Below are 17,304 nucleotides of genomic sequence, written 5' to 3' on the forward strand. Positions count from 1 at the left end.
CCTGGAGCTGGACGAGGAGAGCGACGCGCCCGCAAGCCTCAGCCCCCTGCCGGCAGGGCCCACCTGCAAGGAGGAGGAAGACGACGAAGAGGAGGAGGTGCCACCGGGGTCTTGCCCCCCGGCACAGGGCACCCCGACGGGCACCGAAAAGGGCTGCGGGGAGCAGAGGAAGCTGAGCCGCAACCACTCCAGGGGGTTCCACAACACCAGTGAGGTTGCCACTTCTTAGGCTGCTCTTCGCACACGTCTCTCTGGGACCGTGTTGGGGGTGCCACCCTCCACCATTGAGACCTGTGTTCAGGTGCCTGTGTTGCGCAGCCGCTCAGCCCGCATTCAGAGCCGTATCACGGGTCTTGCCTCTCACGACTCCATGGGGGGGTCTGCTTCTCCGCTGTGCGGTCCACTCTCCCCTTGAGGCTAGAGCGGGCTGCTCAGGTTATGGGCAGTGGCTCCGCCCGCAGACTGGGTACCCGCTCCCCTCTCGACCTTCACTGATCTCTAGGCCGCAGCGAGAAACAGGCCGCCTTGGGAGAGTCCTCGGTGTCCATGTCTGCCGCTGGAGGATGCCCGGGGGCAGAGGCAGAGGCTCGAGGCTCACCTTCACTGCGGGGGAAAGAAAATGGCGGCTGCAGGCTTCCGAATTTTTCGGAATCGGGGGCGTGGTTTTGCTTTTTTGAGAGACGCATGACGTCACTGTCTAAAGAACAGCAAAACTTACGCCCCCGAATCCGAAAGAGACGGGGCTAAATCGGAGTGACGGCTCTATCCTCCAATGGCTGGCCTCCGTTTAGGAAGCCAGCCAATGGAGGAGAGACTGGGGAGGGAGGCGGGTTCTACAGCCCCACTAAGAAGCATTAATTCTCCTCCCGGAGACTGCGCAAGCGCAGCCTTCTCAGTCCTCGACCTAAAAAAGAGTAACATTTTCCGACAATGGAACTGAGATTTAAAAGACAGCAGAAACATGTAATTACAAATTTGTTCAACAAATACAAAATACAAATACAATTATTTTGGCTGAGAATAATTGAAAGTCATAAAACTAAATAGTAACTAATTAAAAATGGGGAATCACCTTGGTAGGACCAGTTTTCATCCCCCATATTTATTTGACAGTTTTAATAGCATCACTAACACACAAACATCTACTATTTTATTTAAAGTCATTGGTACTTCCACACAGTTTGTGATTTATTAAGCTGCCTAGATATTAACAGTTAGTGACATACTCTGCAGGAGAAGGGTTTATTACCCATTTGAATGCTGGTTTACGGGTTCCAAAGGCCATATTTTTCTTTTAAATAATTTGATCTGAAGAACATTAGCAATATTATACTTGTACAAATTATTTAGTTGTTTAGAAGGACAATTTGGACCATTGATTAAAAAAAATCAAGTCCTCAGAATGTGCCGGGTCTGTGATCCTCACTCCACCAAGCTCCGGAGCTGGATCATCCAAGTGATGCAAAGAACCCAGAAAATCTGCCATATACAAAAAACACAGCCAAGAAATATACCATTTATCTGTGTTTCAGTTAATTTGGTGTTTTTTTATTCTAGGTGTTAGGCCATTTCATTTGATAATTTTACCTGCATTCGAGTATCAGCATAACATTTTGATTTCAATTGAAGCAAGGTATGGTCAATACACCATTAGTACAATTAGGCCAGTGGCGGTTCCTGTCAACTTTATTAGAAAGCTGTGGAATAGCTAATATGACAACCACAAAGCTTGTGGCGGCTACTATCCAGTGCTTTTCTTGACAATGTAGTAATGGCGCTCACCCAATGTGGACCAATTAGCCCTGAAGCCCATTTGGGAACATTTTAAATACTTTTTAGTGTAATGCCTGTATGTAACTGGGTTGTTAGTTGAGAGGGGTGAGATCTCCACTTAAAAAATAAACTCAGTCCTTGTCATGGTGAACCACAAATTTGCAAAATAAACCTGTGGTTAACCCTCTGTTGCTGATGTGAAGAGCACAGTGTGAGTGAATTCCTCAGTCTGTTGCCCATCGTATGCCGGTCCCATATTGAACTCAGTGAAATCCGCTTGTGTTCATGAGAAGACAGGGAATGGTTCTTTTCCAATGCAAAGACCCAGGGACCTCTGCATTTTAAGCGGGAGTCCAGTTGTAGCAGTTTTGAGGTAGGAGTTCACTCCAAGGCCCACACTTTGGGGATTTTGGCATAGGGCTGCACAGGAAGTCACCGTGCTGCGCTGCCTTACGAAAAATTGAAAGGGCAACAATGCACCGTATATTTATGCAATATGGTGCATTCCTCTCCTGTCTCCCAGCGCGGGTGCCCTTTTTGGCAGCCTTGCACGAACTTAGGTCCCATTGCATGCAGGATTGTTTTTGCGTAGGAAGGGACACCCTCCTGCACAGAAACAATCCTAAGAGGTGTTTTCCTCTTACTATGTGTGCTGCAGAATGCAGAACACATTGAAAGAAGAACAAACTAGGAGAAATAAAGATATCAAAAGGCATAAGGATTCCCCAGGTGTACATGATTTTGCCAATCACTTGTGGGACACCCCCGCGCCGCACGGCCACCAGCTGCTGCGTGTGCCCCCAGTGCCTGCCTCTGCCTCAGCGCCGACCTCGCTGCCGCCTTGAGCGCTGCCCTTTGGTTTCAGCCCGTTTTTTGTCTAAAATTTGTGCTTGTTTTCTTTCTGTGGCCAAGATCGTTTTCCTACAGTTTTTTCCCCCGTTTTGACCTGAATTGTTGCTTGTTTTTTCTGTGCCGTTTTTTTCTCCGTGTTTTGACCTGTATTTAGCCTGTTTTTTTCTGTTCCAATTACTCTTCGTGTTTTTGACCCCCATTGTGCCTGCCTCCTTCCTGCTTGCCCGCCTACCTCGCCGCCCTCCGCTCTCCCTCCCCGCTCCCGCTTCCCGCCACCGCCATTAGCCCCGCCCCTTTTTCTTCTGTACCCTCCCCGCTCCCGCCTCCCAGCTGCTCCGCCCACCCGCGCACTTCGCCTTAAATGGCGACCGTGCGAACGCGCAGCGGTCACGCGCAGCGGGCGCGCCGATTGTGCGCCGAAGGCGCGCCAAAGGTAAGCCCGTCTGCGCCCGTCCGCGACCGGATCGCGACCAGCGCCAGGACCCCTGGCCCCCGAAGAGCCCGACCGACCCGCCTGACGTACTCCGCCGCCACCCTCACCGCACTCAACACCGGCCGACTCCCAGATTGCCACCTAGCCGCTCCACGAGGTACCCACGGACCTTTCAGCTGCCACGCCTGCAAGTTCTCCTGCATCCGGACCAGCCTCGCACCAGCACCCACCAAGACGAACACCAGCAGCACCCACCTCAAGTGCATCCTGCTCAACACCCGCTCCGTCCACAGACACGCCATCGAACTCTGGAACCTCCTAGACGCCACAGCCCCTGACGTTGCCTTCCTCACGGAGACCTGGATGAACGCCTCTTCAGCTCCCGACATCGCCATCGCTATCCCAGAGGGCTACAAGATCGTCCGGAGAGACCGAAACGCCAACAAGATGGGAGGAGGCATCGCCATCATCCACAGGAGCACCATCCGTCTCACGACCAGCACCGACAACACCCTGACCAGCGCCGAACACCTGCATTTCCAGATCCACACCAACCCGAACACCACCCTCAGAGGCACCCTGATCTACCGACCCCCTGGACCACGCACGCAATTCAGCGAGGACATCGCCGACTTCGTCAGCCCGCATGCCCTCCCCTCCGCCGACTACATCCTCCTGGGAGACCTCAACTTCCATCTGGAGAACAACAACGACCGCAACACCATCACCCTGCTCGACAACCTCGCCAACCTGGGACTCAAGCAACTGGTGTCCACCCCCACCCACCTCGCCGGACACACACTCGACGCAGTCTTCTCCTCCAGCACAGACATCAACTTCAGCCACGCCACAGAGCTTCAATGGACGGACCACAGCTGCGTCCACTTCACCTTCAAGAGAACGACGTCCCACCACCACCAGAAACAGGCCGCCCGCAGATGCTGGAACAAGATCACAGCAGACCAGCTCGCCACCTCCCTGAGCCAGCACCCTCCTGCCAGCTCAGCGAACCCCAGTCAGGCCGCAGACAACCTCACGAAGTGGATCAACAACTGCGCGGACGAACTCGCCCCACTAAGGACCCCGCCCAGCAGACCCGGCAGCAAGAAGGCCCCATGGTTCACCGACGAACTCAAGAGCTCCAAGAAGAACTGCCGAGCCCTCGAGAAAGTCTGGAGAAGGGAACCGACACCGGACAACAGGACCTCCTTCAAACTTGCCACCCGGAAACACCACCAGCTGATCCGCGCCGCCAAGAAAACAGCTTTCAAGGACCGGTTGGACAACAACGCACACAACTGCAAGGAACTCTTCAACATCGTGAAAGAGCTTTCCAACCCCAGCGCAGGAAACAACGACATCACCCCATCGCAAGACCTCTGCAACTCCCTCGCTTCATACTTCCACAACAAGATCGCCGACATACACAACAGCTTCAACAACCAACCAACGCACACTATGACCGAACAACCACCCCCCACCACCACCCTCCACGCCTGGACCCCGATCAGCACCAAATACACCATCCGCACGATGAACTCCATCCACTCCGGATCACCGACCGACCCCTGCCCTCACCACGTCTTCAACAAGGCCGACGCTGTCATCGCACCCCACCTGCGAGACATCATCAACACATCCTTCGACACCGCCACCTTCCCCGAGAGCTGGAAGCACGCCGAACTCAGCGCTCTTCTCAAGAAACCCACAGCGGACCCCACCGAACTCAAGAATTACCGCCCCATCTCGCTCCTCCCGTTTCCAGCCAAAGTCATCGAGAAGACCGTCAACAAGCAGATGGCCGCCTTCCTCGAGACGAACGGATCCCTCGACCCCTCACAGTCCGGCTTCAGAGCCAACCACAGCACCGAGACCGCCCTCATCGCCGCCACCGATGACATCCGCGCCCTGATGGACAATGGAGAAACAGCGGCCCTCATCCTCCTAGACCTCTCCGCGGCATTCGACACGGTCTGCCACCGCACCCTAGTACGGCGCCTCAGCAACATCGGCATCCAGGACAAGGCGCTGGAATGGATCATCTCCTTCCTCGACGGAAGAACACAGAGAGTCCGCCTACCACCGTACAAGTCAGAGGCCTCTGAAGTCATCTGCGGCGTCCCCCAAGGATCATCTCTGAGCCCCACCCTCTTCAACGTCTACATGAGCCCCCTCGCGGCCATCGTACGCAAACACAACCTCAGCATAATCTCCTACGCCGACGACACCCAGCTGATCCTCTCCCTGACCAACGACCCCGCCGCCGCCAGAGCCAACCTGCACGAAGGGATGAAAGAGGTAGCCGAGTGGATGACGACCAGCCGCCTGAAACTGAACTCGGACAAGACAGAGGTCCTCATCCTGGGCTCCTCACCCTCCGCCTGGGACGACTCCTGGTGGCCCCCCGCCCTAGGCACCGCACCCAAACCGACTGACCATGCACGAAACCTGGGCGTCATCCTGGACTCCTCCCTCTCCATGACCAGACAAGTCAACAACGTCTCCTCGGCGTGCTTCAACATCCTACGCATGCTACGGAAGATCTTCTGGTGGATCCCCACCGAGACCAGGAAGACCGTCACCCAGGCCCTCGTCACCAGCCGACTGGACTACGGCAACGCCCTCTACGCCGGTACCACCGCCAAGCTCCAGAAGAGACTCCAGCGGATCCAGAACGCCTCAGCCAGACTCATCCTCGACATCCCACGAACCAGTCACATCTCCGGACATCTGAAAGACCTTCACTGGCTCCCCGTCAACAAAAGAATCACCTTCCGCCTCCTCACCCACGCACACAAAGCCCTACACGACCAAGGCCCGAGCTACCTCAACAGCCGAGTCAACTTCTACGCTCCCAAACGCCACCTCCGATCAGCCAACCACGCCCTCGCCGCCGTCCCCCGCATCCGAAGAGCGACTACAGGAGGAAGGTCCTTCTCCTACCTGGCCGCCAAGACCTGGAACTCCCTCCCGACCGACCTGCGCCGGACCCAAGACCACCTCTCCTTCAGGAAGAAGCTGAAGACCTGGCTATTCGAGCAGTAGCGGCCCCCCCCTCCCCCCCCCCCCCAGCGCCTTGAGACCCTACGGGTATGTAGCGCACTTTATAAGTGTCAATGATTGAATCTGGGTCAGTATCAAAATGGTGTTGCATGGAAACACCTACCACGATGCCCAAGGAATGCCTTTTGAGCACACTGTAAATTGATGCAGCGATTTGAGCTGCGTGGCCTTACTCAAGATCCACGAGGCCACTCAAAGCCATTCAGGGTGGCTTTGCGTGGCTTCATGAATCTGATTGAAAGCCCTGCATCATGCATGTCTCACTTTACGTGGTGCGAAAGTGAGGGAAGGCTCTCATTAATAACCACCCAAGTATCCAGGACTTTGGGAAGGGCTGAGCAAACCCCCCCAGGCCATCGTGCCCAGGGGAGGAATTCCATTCATTACACCCAATGCCCTTTTGTCATCACACCACTGTAGGTCAATTAACAGTCATGTGACTGAGGACACTGGCAGAAAGGCACATTTGGTTAAGGCAGAAACATGTCAACTTTCTAAAAGTAGTTGTTAGACCCAACAGCCTTAGGGTGGTCTTTCCAGACTTTTTGACTGCCTCACTCCATTTTCTGCCTTCGTTTTTGTTGGCTTAAGGCCTATGTGCACTTTACCAGTGTTAAAGTGCTTTTGCTCTGTTCCAGAAAGATGGTAATATTGGGTTAACCCCAATTGGCATATCTAATTTGCTTATAAGCCCCCACTAAAGTGTACTACATGTGCCTAGGGCTTGCAAATTAAATGTTATTAGTGGGTCTGCAGCGCTCATTGTAGCCCTCTAACCATGATGCAAGCCTGCCATTGCAGAGCCTGCATATGCAGTTTTACATTGCTACTTCAACCCAACAAGATAAACCACTTCCCAGGCCTAAACTTTCCCTTTTTATACATATACCTCAATCCTTAGGTAGGCCCAGTATAACCCACAGGGCAGGGTGCAATGTATTAAAAAGGCAGAACATGTACTTTTAATTTTTACATGTCCTGGTGGTTACAAACTCCCTATTTCATTTTCACTATTGCAAGGCCTATCTCTCCCATTGGATACCATTGTGGTTACCCTATTGCGTCTTTTAAGTATAATTCCCAACTGTGAAGAGATAGATTTTTTGGCTTTGATGTTGCTGGACTCATAATTTAAATCACAACTGATGGTGAAGTTGGATTTTAAGTTGCAAGACTGAAAATGCCACCTTTAGAAATATGGTGTTTTCTTATATTCATTCTTTGCCTGTCTCTGAATACATGTCTGGGGTGGGTGACAGCTGGGTTTTGTGCATTACCTCTAGAAAGCCACACACAAATGGAGCTTAGGTGTGATTGATGGACCATGTGCATCCTGACTGTGAGTCTGGAGCCAGGTAAGGAAAAGAAGATCTTTGTGCACTGTAAAATGTTCATTGACGCCTCCCCCACTTCAAAGGCACAACTGGATATAAGTACTGGACCACTGATACCATAACTTCAGTACACTTCTGGACCTTTGACCACTCTTCCAGGAAAAGAAACTGCTGTGCTGATGGAAGGACTCCCAATCTACTGGACTTCTGCTTGCTGTGCTCTTGCCTTGCTGCCTTCTGTTCTCCTGACTGGGTGGGAAGGACTGGACCTGCATCACTTGAACCCAGAGTGACTCCACGGGCCTGCTGTCTGCCTCCTGTTATAAGTCTCAGGGATATAAAAGACTTCAACTACCTACATCTGCATTTGGACTTTCCAAGCTGTGAGTCTGGCCTGCCAAGTGGTGCCAACCCAGCTCTGGACCCTTGGAAATGAGGCCTACGGTCCTACTACAACAAGAGCATATGCATCCTCATTGGATCTGGCACATCTTTAGTGGGTCGGAACCAGCATATCCTCAGTGAAGCTTGAAACAGAGCTGGCAAATCGCAATCGGAACAAGCCCATAGTATTCAGATTTGGCAATTCACATGCTGCTGGAGCAGTAGCCGCACATCGCCGTCAAAACCGGCACCTCGCACTCAGAACTGACGCATCGCCGCCATTGTGTGGAATATCTTACCTCATTTCGCCCTTTGCGTGGCTCAACACTGATGCATCGCTTTGACTGCACCTTGCATCTTCTTCGACGTCGATGCAAGTCCGGATTGAGGTTACTTTGTTCGGCGGACCTAAGTGGGACCCTGTATCCAGCTTGCGCCCATTCGCAATCCGTGTGTAGTTTTGACTTTGCCCCGGTCCAGTGCAACCAGATATCCCATTTGAGCGCCTATTGTTCTAAGCACTACTTTACATGTATTCTTTAAAAATTCATATCTCAACTTCTACTTGTTGGATTTTTGTCATTCTGGTTTTGGTTTAGTTATGAAATTAAGCTTTATTTTTCTAACCTAGGGTGGAGTCTTTTTGTGGTGTTTTTCACTGTTACGGTTTGAAGTTTTGCACAAATAATTTACACATTGACTAGTAAGTTATGCCTCACTGCTCTGTGCCAGGCTACGAGAGAGTGAGCACAGGATAATTTAGGGTGTGTTGTGTCTTATCATGATGAGGATTGTGGTTCCTGCTTTGAAATGGTGCAATTTCTAACACTGGCATTTTCAGCATAACCACCTACAATTCAACTTTACCGTTAAAGAGGATTTTAAATTACAATTCAAATGAGTGGAAGACATATTTCTTTATTGTATCCCAAGCTGCTTGGGAGCAGATAGAGAAATCTGCTTCCAAAGTTATCACTCAATAAATGTGGCATGAGACATGTTGTACAGTGCAACTCCATTGGGTGGCACAATGTGTGCTGCAACCCACTTGCAGCATTCCATTTATAGGCCCTGCATATATGTAATACCATTTACTAGGGACTTATAAGTAAATAATTTGTGCCAATTGCGTGTACACCAATCTTACTATGATTGGAAGGGAAAGAACAATCGCTTTACCACTGCATTGAAGGAGTAAACTGAACAGAATCCTAACACCAACAAAATGAGTGCAGCAAAAAATAAGATAGTGAAGGTGAAAATCTTGAGGAATACCATGCAAAATGTGGTCATTATAACAGTATGTTAGCAAACAACTTGCCGCCTGACTCCAATAATGCTAGTCAATGATAGTTTCTGGGACAATGAAATTCATTTGTACTTAGGTTGTTAAAATTTTCCAATCCAGAATGACACAATTATCCCAGTTCTAAAAAATGTTTTATACAATAAGCTCAATGTAAAACTCAGTTCAAGGAGATATGCATTGAGGACAGATATAGAAATACCATTAGGGCCAGGAGCTTATGATGGATAGCAACTTTTAATTATTGTGAAAACTTTGTCTATGGAAATTCTAATAACATCTTAACAATTTAAATGATGGACTATGAGCAGCAGCATGTAGATCTGTAATGAGCAAATACCACACTTTATAAGAAAACTGGTTATTTCCGGAATTTTTGGAATTGTTAGTTACAAATCCAACCAGATTTTAGAATCTGTGGGTATCCTTAGATGTTTTGGAATCAATTAGATCACACCAGATTTGATATTGTTTGTTGCAAATTGAAAAAAAAAGGTTTGTACATTCACATTTCAACTGCTTTAATGATATGCAAATTAGTGCATTGTAGTTTTTTTTAAAGTAATCTAGCATACTTTTTTTTAAGAAACATGAAATTTAATGTATTTTGAAGTGTAATTCTCTTAAGGTGAGATATCAGATAACTTAATACTAACATGAAGTGCTCCCAAAGTTGGAGCAAGAATTTTTATGCAAGTGACCATGATATAAATATTAGTGTATTGTTCACATTTTTGAGACCACAGATGATCAAATTGTTTTAACAAATAAGTATTCTAACATATTCTAACATATTCTTTTATCATTAATTACGATAATGTGTCAAGCATGGAACAACATATATTCTGAAATATTGTGTGTTCCCTAGTTCTTTTGTTATTTTGAGGACAATTTTTGATTTCAGCTCACGGTATTATTTCATAATCTTCATATAAACAGGTACTCCTGGGGGTCCATTAAATCTGCTCTGGGGGTCATAATGTACAACAGAAAATTTTAAACTGTGCTGTAAATGTGAAGAAGTTTGAAATTGGAGGCTACAAATTATGTTATTATCTTCAAATTCGTTTGTGGGAGCTGTGCACATGCATCAAACAGAATATAACATAGACAATGAGTGTCCTCAATTAAATTTATAAAAGCTCCAACCTTACTATTAAAAGTAGAATTTTGTTTTTTTTAAATATTTGCTTGTGAATTATACAAAATATTCCATAATATGTATGTTTGTTTGAGGAATGCCTGTTTCTTTATTGTTTATGTATTTTTTATGGGTCTAATTATCAAAAAAGCTTAGGAAGGGATTCCTAGCATCCAGTAATGACTCAGTGTGGGTCGCCAGTTCCCAACAATGATTCAGTGGGGGGGGGGTCCTGGATTCAAATAGTGATTCAGTGGGGTTCCAAAGAGGTCAAAAAGTTAGGAACCACTGTTCTAGTTCTTACGACATGGTAAAGGTGAATACCCAAAAGTAGTAAATTTACTTCAAAGTGTAAGAGTAAATTTACACATGAAGATTTACTCAATGATTCACCTAAGTAAAATGGACCTACTGTTCCAGCATTATTCTTCACCGATGATACTATCCTGATCTCCGGGCCCCTACGGACATAGACATAGAAAATGTATTGGCCTCTTTTCAATCCCATTGTATAATTAAGTGTTTGGAAATAAACATCTCTAAGTCAGAGATAATGATGTTCAACATACATATGAGCTACAAGAAAAAAAAAATGAGACTGGGAGATAAGATGCCAGACATGCTACTAGTTCCGAGTCATTTCACCAGCTGTTGAGGTATACTGGGCCAAAGACCAAACAGCAGCCCTTTGTGGGACTAAAATCTGGGGATACTCATCGATAACCCATCTAGCTGTTCAAGAAAATAATTGCATAAGATCATTAGGTAATCTTCCCCAGAGAAGACTTCAAATTCCCTTATTCATGGACATCCCCTTAAACATTGGCTAGGTCTTTCTTCATGAAGGTTTGTTTTGGAGTCCGTAAAATCAATATGCATACAGCCAAGTGCAAAAAGGGTTCCAATAATGGGGCCTTACGTGAAATGTGCACTAGTTATGCTGTTGAAAATATCAAACATGTTTTATTCTTCTGTCCAATGTATGTGAAACTCAAACACAAATAGATTTGATTTCTGTGTCTTACCTTTGGTTTCCGCACTTTTCAACCAGCACTTTTTTATTTGTAACCAATTTCTTGCCTAGTTGTTTTTGGCCTGAGCAGATTTATGCACATTGCATGCTTCATTAGAAAGATGAGAGGTTAAGAGTTACTTTTTTTTAGCATATTCTAGGTCCATTGAATTGATGTTTTATTTAATGTATTTGTATTATTTTTTGTTTTGTACACATTAGTTTACACTATGAAGGCATTTTCTGATGTCCCCTATTGTATTTTATTTGTGCCATTTGCAGCTCGATGCATCCTTACTGACTGTCTATTATATACTTATGTTTATGCACACCTATGCTGTCCTCTACAACACTAGATCAACAGGTTCTATCAGTAGATTTTTAAGCACAGTCAGATGATTAGTAGAATGATTTTTAGGTTTTCGCCACTGGACTGTGCTTTGATCTGATTTTCTTCTGACCTTCGTGTTATGATGCACTTTGTTGATTCTACGACAAAAAATTAATTGTGTTAAATTTGATGTTTTATGTATGTACAACTTTTTAAGGTTTATAACCAAAATAATGCAGTTTTGGATTATGATAATGCAGCTACTTTAGAAGGGTGTTCATATGGTATTCACCCACCTCGTCTCCCAAAATAGTTTATCCTGGCTCATGAATCAAAGGAAAGTAAGGGGATGAAGAGCATGGTAAAGAAGGGGCCAAACATTCTGGATAAAAAAACATTTCTTAATTATGTCTCTTTTATTGGCCATGCCCTCTTTTACATCCCCCACTGTATTTGTAATTCCTACTTTCAGTTCATACATCTGGATTTTAATGCCTTCTTTATATGTTTACTTTTTCTTCTCTTTATCTCACTTTCAAACATTTTCTTGATGTCTTTCATGCACCCCTTCTCCTTCTCCTCAAGAGCACTCTTCTTTGTCACACTTCCTTTATTTGTTCCCATTTCTCACACTCATTTGACGCTGACATATGTTTAATGTTGATCTCCTTCTCTCACCCACTTGCCCGCTTTCCTACATTTGCTCACCTCTGTGTCCCTCTCTTTCCACGTGTGTTTCATTCAACGTGCTGCTTTTTGACCAACAAATTACCTATTCTCTCTTTTTCTGTCTACTTTTAAGGCTCTCTCTTTCTCTCTTTCTTCTATTCTACCTTTTTCCCCTTGTTCTCCCATTACCTTCACATCTCCTCATTCTTGTTCCTTCTTCATCATTGGCCTTCCCCTTCATTCCTTTCCTCTCCTCTCCCCTCAATTCCCTTCCTCTACCTTCAATTGCCTTGCCTTGCCTTCCCTGTAGGTGGAGCCCTCAGATGTTACGATTACAAAAAGGGAACTAATGAGAAGATCGTGAATTGCGATCCTAGTCATGATGTGTGTTTTCACTTCAGTGATCGTTTTAGTGAGTATTTACATATTTTTATTATTTGAAAGGTTTATAAAGCAAACCAGTGACCAAAGGGCCTCTTGGCCCTGATTGGGACAAGTTAAGGCAGATGACAATGCTGCAAAAATTAAAATTCCCCAAACACTCAAATGCAAGGATTATGTTTGAATAACTCCATTCGTAAGTGTCTTAAATTTAGTATTATTACTTTGAGACCCAACCAGCAGATTTGAGTTGGTTCCAGACTTTAGCTGTGTGATCAGAAAGAAGAGCTCCACCGCAAACTCTTGCTTCAGCAATAATCATAATATTTGCTCCTTGACGTAGTCTTCCTCAGTTTCACATCATGGGCATCAGTTCAAAGCAGTGTTGAAAGTGACATCCTGCTCCATTTGTACAATTTACCACATGTCACTCCCACAGCTACACCACATACTCCAATTTGTTGCTAGGAGGGCAAGGACCTGAACCTATTCCATTGTGCAAAGGAAGAATTATCAATGGCAGTGACATGGTTATGAATGTTAGGGCAGGGGTTAGGAATTGGAACCATGAACTACTCCTAATTGACTGTATATCTAATAATTACATTAAGGCCCTCATTCCAGGAGGTCTGGAGGAGTGTAACTGAATTGGGTAAGAACTGTTACAACGCATGCTTTACAACACATGCTTTTACACTGCATACCATAACAATTAAATGGCTAGCTGTAGGGGGTATAAGGTGTTGGATTTAACTACAACAAATTCCTTACTGTTGCCAAGACTGGAGTTGGAATAATAAACTATACTATTCCAAACTCCATGTACCCCAATAGCAAGTCGTTGTAAAAACCTGCGTTGTAACGGCATGCAGGGTAAAAGCATGCATTGTAACGTCATACAACCGACTGAATTAGATACCACTCAGGGCCATTCTGAGTACCCTAGTAGTACCAAACCTTAGATTACTGAATCTGAAAATACTGGGCCTGTAAATTCTTAGATCCACTAGAACCGAAGCCTTGCAGGATGTTATGCAGCTGCACCCAGCCCTTGCCCTCCCATGCAACACAAACAAAAATAAAAATATGTATAAGAATACTTAAATTATTGTTGAGAGACAGAGGTCACTCAAAAAGAAACAGTGGCCTGGCTTATTTTGCCTCAAAGCCAGGCAGTGTGAAGTATGAAGTGATGAATAGTAAAACAAACACACTCCTCCTCTTTCTCATGCAATGTAGTGCTCAAATTACTTACTGGTAATCTTCATTACTCCAATTTTTCCCTACTTGTCCCGGTACTTACATAATGAATGAATGTGTCCATTCTCCAGAACTGCTCATCAATTCCTAAATTTGTTTTCTCTTTCTGTACCTTGAATAAATATTTACCCATAAATCCCCTTCCTCCTCCTGGGACGGTCTGTTTCCCGTCAAGCCCTCAGCAAAAAAGGCTGATGAGGTACAGCAGGTTTCGCAAGTAATGGGATGAGTAAGGAAGAATTTAGATTTTTCACAGCCTGCTGGGCATAAAATCTGGATTTTATTAAAGACACGGAGGCTAATATTATGCAAATTCTCCTTTATTGCCACAGCTCAGCAGTAACAATGAAGAGAACATAGAACTTGTGAACATTCTAGAAAAGGTATATAGCTCATGAACACACAGCCATCATCCTTCTTTGTCCAATGCTGCAAAATAAAAGGATAAGATCAAGTAAAATTCCAACTTGAAGAGAGACGCCAAACGTAACATCTTTATCTTCGTAAATCAGGAGATGAAATTCCTTATTCTGAAAGAAGAAGTAATATAGATGTTAAAAATATGACCCCATGGGAAGGGCGAATAGTGGAGGGATAATATTAGCCTCTGTGTCTTTAATAAAATCCAGATTTTATGCCCAGCAGGCTGTGAAAACTCTAAATTTTATGGCATGACACGGAGGCCAACATTATGCAAGTTCAAAGTGAATTGAGAACATTATCAATCACATTATTAATAGGTCTAAAATAACATTTTTTAAACATAGTTTCATTAGACCAATCTGCGGCTCTTAAAATATCTTAGAGCCCTCCACCAAGCATAAAAGCTTTAAAAGCTGAAGCACCTCTAAGAGAGTGTGCGCCAAATATCGAAATGTCAACACCACATTCACTCATCACTTCTTTCACCCATCTTGCGAGAGTAGGAGAGGAAAACTGGTTTATAAGGAGATCTATGGGAGATCAGGAGTTGTGTCTCAGAGCCTCTCAAGTTGACAGTCCTTCTTTTATATTCCTTAATACATTTAACAACACACAATCTTTCATTCTCAGGAAAGAAAGGATAGAAGATAGAAAAAGACATAGTTTTAGTCCTTTTCTTAAGATAAAAACAAACTCCCTCAGGTTGAAAGGCCCTGTTCGAAACGTCTAATGCTTTAACATCTGAAGTTCGTCTGAATGAGACTAAACAAAGCAAAACAGTAATTTTATAAGAAATACGTTTGAGGGAAAGGACATCGTTCTCTCCCCATGAAGAGATAAGATACAATATGTTTCTCACGTCCCAGAGGGCTGAATATTTAGGAGTTGGAGGGTTGAGAACACGCATGCTTCTCATAATTTCTTTGGTCAAGAGACTTTGACCAACAGAAACACCATCGATTAAGGAATGGCCTGCAGCTATCTCTGACCTATAAACATTAACGGTTCTATAACTGAGGCCAGAAGTGAAAAGCTCTGAAAGGAAATTAACCACTTGAACTAAATCAACTGAAACGGGATCATGATGTCGTTGAAGACACCAGCGAACCCATTTGTTCCATGCCAATCGATATGCCTTCCTTGTCCCAGGACTAAGGATTCAGATATGAGTCGGAAAGCATTGTGCGAAAGGCCAGGGATTTGCCATTGTCGCCTGAAATCTTCCAGGCCGTCATTACCAAGATTACTTCCTCTAGGAGGGGGTGAGATTCGCCCTGAGGGCCCAGGAGAAGACGGTTGAAAGACGGGATTAGTATTGGGAAGTCTATTGTCATTTCCAAGATGAGCGGGAACCATGCTTGAGACCTCCAGAGGGGGGCTACCACTATCATACTCCGAAGGTATCTGTGAGCGTGTAAGAGGAGGTGCGGGAGCATTACAAATGGTGGGAAGGCATATGGTTTTACGTTTTGCAAATTCTGGATGAAGCCATCCACTCCAGATGCCCGAGGGTCCGGCCTCCAGCTGAAATAATTTGTTAACTGGGTGTTCACCCTGTCTGCAAAGAGGTCTGTCCCGAAGGGGCCCCATTGATCTTGAATGCTCAAAAAAATCTTTCTGTTCAGTTTCCAATTGCTGGAATCCATGAAATTTCTGGAAAACCAGTCTGCCACACCATTGTTCAAACCAGGGATGTGTTCTGCCGTGACTGACAGTCCCTTGTTAAGGCAATAGTCCCAGAAAAACTTCGCTATTTCTGTCAGACGCTTCGACATTGTCCATGCGAAGCATTATAGAACATTTCATAGTTTCCTGTGTAAAGCTTCGATTTGCAAAGGAACCAGCTAAAAGTTCCAGACAGTTGATGTGCAGGCTCTTCTCCTCGCGTGTCCACCGCCCTCCTGTCGGCAGGTTGGCGCAAGCTGCCCCCTAACCTTCTAGACTCGCATCTGACTCTATTATCATGTCTGGGGATTCGACGAAGATCGCTTTGCCATTCCATGCTTCCGCATTCTTCAGCCACAAAGAAAGTTCTTCCCTCGACTCTACTAAGAATCATAGTAATGAAGATTACTCATAAATAATCAGAGTATTGCTCCTTCTTATCCTACTTCTTCCCATTCCTTACTTAATGAGGCATTAAGAAGCTAACCCCTGCCTTCATCAGCCAAAAGAACATATGAAAGAATAAACACTTAATAAAGGAGGGAGAATTTGATTTAATATCCATTCCTTACTCCGGATGCATTTAAATCATACATAACGTTGTGTAGGGTACAAATATTTAGCGGATGTCTGGATCCCATTAAGTATGAAAAAGAAAGTAAAAAATGCTATCATCAATCCAAAAATAATCTTTAACCTTAAGGATAACTCAGATTTCTGAGCAACATGCAATCTATCAGGTAAAATATATGTTGAAGTTGCGACCCATGTTGCAGCATTACAAACCTCTCCAAAATAAACCTCTGCCCATTCAGCCCAGAAGCATATCATTCCTCAAGCCAATTGAGTCTTTATTTGCTCAGTGATCCTACTCACAACCCTGATAATATGAGAAACTAAGTGATCTTATCCGTCGTGCTGTAGTGGAGGAAGATAGTTTTCCACCTCTCTTAACAGGTTTGACATTTGCAAACAGGGCACCAGAGAGCCTATATTCGAACTCTTAAGGTAGATTTTAATAGACCCTACTACATCCAGGAGCAGTGGCAGCTTGCACAGGTAACGCTTTGGGATGGTGAGGAGGGGTGGGGGTGGGGTTGGGTGGGGGGAGTATTGGAGTGTGACGTACGACAGGAAAGTCAAGAGTAAGTTATTAAATACATAAAAGCACTTACTTTGCACTTGCAGTATCGCCGACTCGGTGATGCTGCAAGTGCAAAGTAAGTTCTTTTATTTATTTAATAACTTACTCTCGGCTTTCCCATGCTATGTCACAC

General features: G+C 45.4%; 1 long non-coding RNA gene across 1 annotated transcript in view; it reads left to right on the forward strand.

The window, feature by feature from the left end:
* Positions 1-17,304, forward strand: part of LOC147741957 (uncharacterized) — a 111,042-nt gene that overhangs the window by 86,697 nt on the left and 7,041 nt on the right. The window contains exon 3 of the long non-coding RNA XR_015299443.1: positions 12,609-12,710. This is a non-coding gene — a long non-coding RNA (uncharacterized LOC147741957). The remainder of the gene's footprint in view (positions 1-12,608; positions 12,711-17,304) is intronic.

The sequence above is a fragment of the Lissotriton vulgaris genome, chromosome 1_1 (assembly GCF_964263255.1).
Source record: "Lissotriton vulgaris chromosome 1_1, aLisVul1.2, whole genome shotgun sequence".
Classification (NCBI taxonomy): domain Eukaryota; kingdom Metazoa; phylum Chordata; class Amphibia; order Caudata; family Salamandridae; genus Lissotriton; species Lissotriton vulgaris.